Consider the following 9,076-nt stretch of genomic DNA (forward strand, 5'->3'; position numbering starts at 1 on the left):
TCCTGACTGTCATATGTAAACACCTGTCCAAAGTTGGGATGCTGACTCATTTCTAGACCCAGCTCATAGACAAGTGAGGACTCTCCTGTCTGGGTCCAGTCAATTCGAGAAATATTGACTTTTCTACCTGGGCTTAGGGAGCAGTACAAAGGTCTCAAGGCAAATTGTGGCTCTCATTCCTAGTCTACAATGATCTTGGGTAGTATAGAGAATGTCCTAACAGGGTTCAGCACACAAGTAAGATTGTGACAGTGATATCCACACCCAGCTGACAGTAAAAATTGACATCTTTCCTCATGAATACAGCCCACTGAATACAGCCCACTGTTGAGGCATTGAATCTCATAACCAAAGGCAGCGGAAAATTAAAACATTGTCTCTTGCTTGTAGACCCAATCCGCAGGTGGATTGGTTACTCTCAGATCAAAATTCAGCAGTTATGAGGCCATCACTCCAGTAAGAAAACAGAATTTGCAGAACAAATTGAGGCTTCCATGCACAAATTCAGCCCACTACTGAGACTGTGACTCATTTACTTAGACCCAACATATAGGAAGTGTTGACTCTTATACCTAGAATTGGGACACGTGCAAGATTGTTCATCTCTTCGTCAGACTTTCCTGAGGTGTGATGCTGACATATTCCTCTATTTGGCATCTGAGTGATATGACTCTTGCCATGGCCTAGCCCACAGATGGAATTGTGATGTGTTGCTCTACCCAATATGTACCCAGGTTACATGACTCTCCTGCCTGTGCCCTGTCCACAAATTATGAAATATTACTGGGTCCAACACCCAGGGATGTAACTCTCATGCCTAGGCCCTGCCAACAGGGGGCATTATGACAAATCTGTGTGCCAATAACCCAGGTAATGTGACTCTCTTTTTTTGCATGGTCCCTGCTCACAGGGGGCATTATGACATATTGCTGAACTCAGCATCTAACTGATGTGATTCTCCTTTCTAAGTGGATTGTGACATATCACTGGGCCTCAAACTAACGTGATGTTACACTTTCATTTTTGAACTGTACTCAGAAGGCACTGTGACATATTCCTGGGAACAGCACCAAGGTTATGTGAGTCTTCTGCTTGCACTTTGCCCACAAAAGGCATTGTAACATATCTTTAGACCTGTCAACTACTTGATGTGACTTATTTTTTTAAAGTGAAAGCAAGTTTATTGAGAAGTAAATAAACAAAAGAATATCTACTCCATAGATAGAGAAGCCCTGAGGGCTGCTCATTGGCTCTTTTTATGGTTATTTCTTGATTACGTACTAAACAAGGGATGGATTATTTGTGAGTTTTCCAGGAAAGGGATGGGCAGCTTCCAGAAATCAGTGTGCCTCCCCTTTTTACACCATATAGGATACCTGCTTAACATTGCCATGACATTTGTAAAGTGTCATGGTGCTGTTGGGAGTGTCTTTTAGCATACTAATGCATTACCTTTAGCATATAATGAATAGTGAGGACTACCAGAGGTCACTTTCATTGCAATTTTTCTTTTGGTGGTTTTTTGCTGTCTTTTGTACTGCATCCTCTTTCATCAGAAAGATCTTTCTGAATGGTACCTTGTGCTGACCTCTTGTCTTATCCTGTGACATAGAAAGTGTAATGTTCTGGAAGTGCAGGAATTGGGTTAATTCCTTTCTTTTTGAGGTCTCAAGATAACTTGGGACTGTTGGGCCTATCAGAAAGTGACATTCCTTACTTAACACACGTCAGGAACCCTGCACAGGGACTTTGTAGACAATGTAGAAGGCCAATTTTCCCAAGGCCAATTTTAGAGCTTTTACTGGCTCTAAAAATCAAGTATGATTTCTCAAAGACCATTATTCCAGCCAAAGACTTGGTAAAATAACCTGTGTCTCCCATTGTGTCCTGCTGCAAATGAAAACATGCTTATTGCACTTAAGCAAATAACTATATTGCCATAAATTAAGAATACTCACCAATATCTTTGCACATTCTGGAGAAATCAGGGAGAGAGAAACAAATATACTCCAAATTATGTTTACAGGAGTCTATTTTCCTCCATTGTTAAAAGCTGTAAATAGCTCAAAAGTGCTCTTGACTCTGAAAAACAAAGGATCCACAACATTTTAAGCAAAAAGCCAAAAAATATAACTTCCATCTTTTATTAGTACAGTTCATGCAGTGAACTCTTGTTCTCCTTGATATTTATTAGCTTTCCATGAGAGTCTTGAAAGTTTTTCTCCTGTTCTAATTTTGCAGTCTTCAAAGTTATCAGAAATTTACATTTAAAAGCACACATCAATGTTCCATAGCAGACTATAGGTCATCTTTTGAAAAGGATTAAAACAGGACAACAATTGTCTGTGGGTGATAAAAAAGCCTTAGAACAGCCATTTTAAAACCACAATTGACAGCTGGGTACAATGGCTCATGCCTGTAATCCCAGTACTTTGGGAGGTCGAGGCGGGTGGATCACCTGAGGTCAGGAGTTCAAGGCCAGCCTGACCAACATGGAAAAACCCTGTCTCTACTAAAAATACAAAATTAACCAGGCATGATGGTGCATGCCTGTAATCCCAGCTACTCAGGAGGCTGAGGCAGGAGAATTGCTTGAACCTGGGAGGCAGAGGTTTCAGTGAGCGGAGATTGTGCCATTGAACTCCAGCCTGGGCAACAAGAGTGAAACTCCATCTCAAACAAAACAAAACAAAACAACACAAACAAAAACCACAATTGACCAGAAATATTGGTTACTCTTGTGGAATAAAAAATTTTACATAACAATTATAACTATTAGTAACATACTATACACTAAGTCATATGAGACTTACAGGAGTATTCCATAATTTTAGAACACTCACCAATGACTTATTTATACAAATACAACCCCAAGAAAGCCAAATACCATTTCATGTTTGACAATATATTCTATATAATTTTTATACCAAATAAATTGAATATGTCATTTTTGGACTTTAGGTGACCTAATATCTAAAAGATTAATTAGGTCAGAAAAGACAAAATTTATAATTTAATTTTGGAAAGTTTTTCAAATAGCAAAGGTTTGAAACATTTTACATTATAAAATCAAATCCCAGGTCACCCGATGTCATTCATTTAGCCAAAACGGTAACTTTTCTTTTTAAAAAAATTTTTAAAAGCCAGAAACCTTTATTTATTAACAGAGGAAAGACTTAGCTTTCCAATCTGTCTCTTGTCTTTTTGCTGTAGTTTATTCAAAAGACAAACCAAAATCTTTCATTTTTTACATATAACATGAATATCTTGTTCAAGAGTGAAAGTCTATATTTCACCTTTGTGTTAGTATACTAGTGATGCCAAACCCAGTTCTTAATAAAACCTTATATACAAACATATGAAATCTTAATTAGTTTGACTATAAGGTAAGATTCTCAGAAATCTTTTAAAACCCTTTAAAATGTTTGTTGAAGAGCAAATCTGTGCTCTAAGAAAAACCTGCTGTGCTCTTATTCTAATGTTCAATTTATGGAAAAACTGAGTAACATCTATTTAACTTTAGCCAGTATGTTCACACACAGAATTTTTTATGAGATTAATTTTTTAGAAACCTTCCAGAACTTGTTCAAACCTTCAGGTTTATTCTAATTTCAAACAACCCTTTAGATCTCTGACTAAAATTAACATTCTTATGCCTTTTTTTAATCTTAAGCTGAAAGCACATTCTACTTTTCTTACACACCTTGCATGTAAAGCTGTTTTTATTTCCCAAAGATTACTTATGTCACATGAACTAGAAGGCATTCACACATGGACACAGTGCACTGGTGAGGTCTTCAACCTCATAGGTGGATGCAGTTCAGTTGGAATTGTGACTGTCATATGTGAACATCCAGCCACAATTGGGATAGTGACTCATCTCTAAACCCAGCTCATAGACAGTTGAGAAATCTTCTATCTGAACCAAATCTACGGAAGAGATGTTGACTCTCATGAATGAGCTTAGGGTCACAGGTACAATCAAGGGTGCATGCTAGCACGAAGGTCTCAGAGCAGATTTTGACTTTCATGCGTACCATACAAATCCCTTGAATGGTAGAGACAGTGTGCCCACGAGGCCCAGCACACAGGTAACATTGTGATACTCCTATGCACAGGTAGTCAATAGCAAAGACTGTCATTTTTCCACATGAATATAGCCCACTGTTGAGGTCCTGAATCTCCCACCCAGAGGCAGTGGAAAGTTGGAGAATTAACTCTCATGCGTGGATCTGATACATAGGTGAGTTGGTGACTCTCAAAGACTCCCCACGGCTGTCAGGCTGTGACTTCACTAAGGGAACACAGGTTTCAGGAGAGATTTAGTCTCTTGTGTACAAATTCAGTCCCTTGTTGAGACTGTGACTCATGTACTTAGACCAAACCTACAGGTGTTGACTCTCATACCTGGAACTGGAAAGTGTGTGGGATTAATCTTATCCCTGGACCTTCCTATAGGTGTGAATCTGATGTATGCCTCTGTCCAGAATCTGAGTGATTTGACTCTCCTGCCTAGGTCCAGCCTTCAGCAGAGATCATGACATATCACGTGGTCCAGCACTTAGCTGATGTAACCTATTCTCCTGCCTTGGCTCTGCCCATAGAAGGCATTGTGATGTATTGCCAGGCCCTGCACCCAGGTTATGTGATTTCTGCCTGTGCCCTGACCACATTGGCTATATTGACATATTGCACTGTCCAATACCCAGGTGATGTTACTTTTCTGCCTGGGCCCTTCCTACAGGGGACATTATAAAATATCTCTGTGCCCATCACCTATGTGTTTTGACTTTCTTCTCCTGCATGGTTTCTGATCACAGGAGGAATTGGGACATATCCCTGGGCTCAGCACCCAGTTGATGTGACTCTTCCTTTTTTTTCTATGTTCTGCTAACACAAAAGATACTGACATATTGCTGGGCCCAACACCAAGGTGATATTACTCTTTCACTTTGGCCCTACCCTCAGAAGGCATGGCAACATATTGCTGGGCCCAAAGCAAAAGAGATTTGAGTCCTTTGCCCGGACCCTCCTTGCAGGGGGCATTGTGATATATCTGTGGGTCCATTGACTGTTTGATCTGAGTCTCCTCTCTTTCCTGGGCTTTGCCTATAGTAGCCACTGTGATGTATCTCTGGGCTGTGCACCCAGCTAATTTGACTTGCCTCTTCTGTCTGGGCCATGACTACAGATAAGAGTGATTTATCAGGACCCAGCACAAAAGTGATGTGGTTCTTCTGCCTGCTCTCTGCCCACAGGCATCATCAATACATACCTGTGGTCCCAAAAATGCAGATAATGTGACTCTTTTTTAGGGCGGGAGAGGATATGTCCACAGTGGGGATTTTGACATATTGCTTGGCAGAGCATTTATGTTATTTGACTCTCCTCTCATGCTTAGGCTCTACCCACTGGGGTAATTGTGACATATATCTGGGTGCAGCCCCTAGGTTTTATGGCTATCCTCTTTTCCATGATCCCTACTCATAGCATACATTGTGACATATCTCTGGTTTTCTCACCTAGTTTATGTGACTTTCTTGTCTATGCCCTTCCATCACAGGGTATTGTGACATATTGCTAGGCCCATTATCTAGGTGATGTGACTCTCTTTGCTTGCCTGTGCACCACCCAAAAGGGACATTGTGACACATCTCTGAACCAATTTCCTACATAATATGCCTCTTCACTGCTGCCTGAGAAATGCCCCCAAAGAGGATTGTGACATGTCTCTGGGCCCAGAACCTGAATGTTGTGACTCTCCTGCCTTGACATAGAGGAAATATTATGATATGTCACTCGGCCCTGCACACAAATGATGTTACTCTCCTGCCTGGGCCTTGCTTATAGAGGGGATTGAGACATTTTACAGGTGAAGAATTCAAGTGACATCATTCTCATTTCTCAGTCTTTCCTGCAGGTAAGATTGTGACATATTACTTAGCCCAGCACACAGATGAAATTTTTCCTCTTGTATGCAAACCCAGCCAACAGGGGCTATTGTCACCATAACACATGAATAAAGACCACTGTTAAGGTCCTGAATCTTATATGTGAACACATCAACAGTTGGAATCGTGACTGTCATATGTATATCTTGCCGTAAGTGGGATGGTGACTCATTTCTGGACTCAGCTCACAGGAATAGTGATGACTGTGATACCTGGCCAAGCCAATAAGAGAGATGTTGACTCTGGTAGCTAGACTTAGGGGTCTGGGTCTTTTACTTGTAAGAAGGTAACAGAAGAGTATGACACTTACACATATGGTATAAAGCTCTTGGGGAATACAGAGTGCCATTACAGGGCCCAGTCCACAGGTGAGATTGTAACCCTCCTATATACACCTAGCCAACAGTTTGAATTGCCACCTTCACATATAGACCGAGCCCATTACTGAGGTCCTGAATCTCACACATAAACCTATTTCACCATTGAAATTGTTACTGTCATATGTGGATTCAGCCACAGCTTGGATGATGACAAATTTCTGAACCCAACCCACTTGCACAATGAACCCAGCCAGCAGAAGATGGATGTGTTGATTCTGAGGCTTAGGGCAAGAAGCAAGGTTTTGTGTTTCTCACTTGTATGAAAGTCACAGAAAATTTTCAAACTCACTCATATTGTGTAATGCCCTCAGGTTGTATGGAGAGTGTCATTACATAACTCAGCACAAAGTGGAGATTGTGACTCTCAAGTGCACACCAAGCCAAGAGTAAAAATTGTCATAGACACACATAGACAGAACCCACTGGTGAGGTCTTGAATCTCACTCTCAGATGAGTCTACAGTTTGAATTTTTAATGTCATGTGTGGATCCAGCCACAGGTGGGAGAGTGACTCATATCTGAACCCAACTAAGAGACACAGTCATGACTTTCATACCTGGACCCAGCCAATATGAGAGGTGTTGACTCTCATACCTGGACTTAGGAAAAGAGGAAAGATTGTGAGTTTATACAGCACTAATGTCTCAGAGGGGATTGTGACTCTCGCCCAAACAATGCAAAGCCCTATGGAGGTAAAGAGAGTGTCATAAGAGGACCCAGAACACAGCTGAAATTGTGATTCTTTTTTTTTTTTTTTTTTTTGAGACGGAGTCTCGCTCTGTCACCCAGGCTGGAGTGCAGTGGCGCGATCTCGGCTCACTGCAAGCTCCGCCTCCCGGGTTCACGCCATTCTCCTGCCTCAGCCTCCCGAGTAGCTGGGACTACAGGCGCCCGCCACTACGCCCGGCTAACTTTTTGTATTTTTTGTAGAGTTGGGGTTTCACCTTGGTCTCGATCTCCTGACCTCGTGATCCGCCCGCCTCGGCCTCCCAAAGTGGTGGGATTACAGGCGTGAGCCACCGCGCCCGGCCTGAAATTGTGATTCTTATATGCACTTCCAGCCCACAGTAAAAAGTGTCACCCTCCCACATGAATAGAGACCACTGATGAGCTTCTGAATTGTACATCTGGATGCAGTTGAAAGCTGGAATTCTGATTCTCGTATGTGCATTTTGTCCACAGGTAGATGATGACTCTAGGAGCAGGGTTCATTACACAGGTGAGGCTTTGGCTCTGATATCAGGACACAGCCTGCAGGTGGAATTGGGACTCTCATGCATGGATTCAGTCCATCATTGAGATCGTGACTCATGTACTTGGATGCAACTCACAGGAGGTGTTGACCCTTTTACCTGAAGCTGGGACACGTGTGGAATTGTGCATCTTAGCCCTGGACCTTCCCACAAGTGTTGTGACACATACTTTGGCCTAGCACCTGAGTAATTTTACTCCCCTGCCTGGGCCCAGCCCTCAGAGGGGATTGTGACAGATACCTGGGTCAAACGCCTAGGTGATGTGACTCTCGTGCTTGAGCCCTACCCACAGAGGGTGCTGTAGAATATCACTGGGCTCAGCGCTTAGGTCATGTGACTCTTATTTTCAGCCAGGGCCCTGCCCACAGAGCCATTGTGAGATATCACTGAGCCCAGCACCTCCGTGATGTGACCGTATGGCCTGGGCCCTGCCCACAGTAGGTATTGTGACTTACCTCTGAGCTCATTACCTAGGTGATGTGACTTTCCTCTTTTGCCTGCATTCTGCCCCCTCAAAATGGCCTGTGACATACCACAGGTCTTAGCACTTCGGTGATATGATTCTCCTCTTCTGCTTGGGCCCTAGCCGTAGGAGAGATTGACTCATTTTACTGAGCCGAGATTGCAGGTAATGTAAGCTTCTATCCTAGGCCCTGCCCACAGAAGGTATGGTGATATATCTCTGTGGCCATAATTTAGGTGCTGCGACTCTTCTGTTCTCTCCAGGCCATGCCAGTTGAGGGGGATTGTGACATATCATTGGACCAGCACAAGGGAAATTGAAAACTCCTGCCTAGGCCATTCCCATAGAAGGCATTGTGACATATCACTGGTCACAGCACACAGGTAATTTGACTGTCCTTCCTGGGCCTTGCCCATAGGAGATATTGTAGCATATCTTTAGCCCAGTACTTAAAATATGCGACCCTCCTAGCTGGTTTCTTTTCCACAGGTGAGAATTTTACATAAAACTGCACCCAGCACACAGGTGAAATTGTGACTCTTGGATGCTCATCCAGCCAACAGTTATGAGTGTCATCATTGCACATGGACAGAGAACTCTGGTGAGGTCCTGAATCTTGTACACAGACACAGTCCAGTCCACAGTTGGAATTTTGACTGTCATGTGTAGATCCAGCCACAGGTGTGATGTTGACCTGTTTATGGAGTTAGCTCACAGGCACAGTGAGAACTCTCATATCTTGACCCAGTCAATAAAAGAGATGCTGACTCTTATAGCTAGGCTTAAGGAAACTAATAGGGTCCTGGGTCTCCTACCTGTATGAAAGTCACAGAAGATTATGACACTCATGCATATTGTATAAATCCCTCTGGTGGTATAGAGATTCATTACAGGGCCCAGCACACAGGAGAGATTGTGACTTTGTTATGCAGACACCACTGACAGTACCATCACCCTCACATATAAACGGAGCCCACTGGTGAGGTCCTAAATTTCACACCCTGACACAGTTCACAGTTGGGATTGTGA

General features: G+C 42.7%; 1 long non-coding RNA gene across 2 annotated transcripts; it reads left to right on the forward strand.

Annotated features, from left to right (window-relative positions):
• Positions 1-7,525: 7,525 nt before the first annotated feature.
• LOC129528955 (uncharacterized) lies at positions 7,526-8,829 on the forward strand. 2 transcript variants are annotated; one of them, XR_010131929.1, is made up of 3 exons: positions 7,526-7,667; positions 8,311-8,430; positions 8,537-8,829. It is a non-coding gene; the product is annotated as an uncharacterized lncRNA (long non-coding RNA). The 2 variants fall into 2 exon arrangements; XR_008674295.1 differs by lacking the exon at positions 7,526-7,667 and adding an exon at positions 8,096-8,212.
• Positions 8,830-9,076: the final 247 nt, after the last annotated feature.

The sequence above is a fragment of the Gorilla gorilla genome, chromosome 20 (assembly GCF_029281585.2).
Source record: "Gorilla gorilla gorilla isolate KB3781 chromosome 20, NHGRI_mGorGor1-v2.1_pri, whole genome shotgun sequence".
NCBI lineage: Eukaryota > Metazoa > Chordata > Mammalia > Primates > Hominidae > Gorilla > Gorilla gorilla.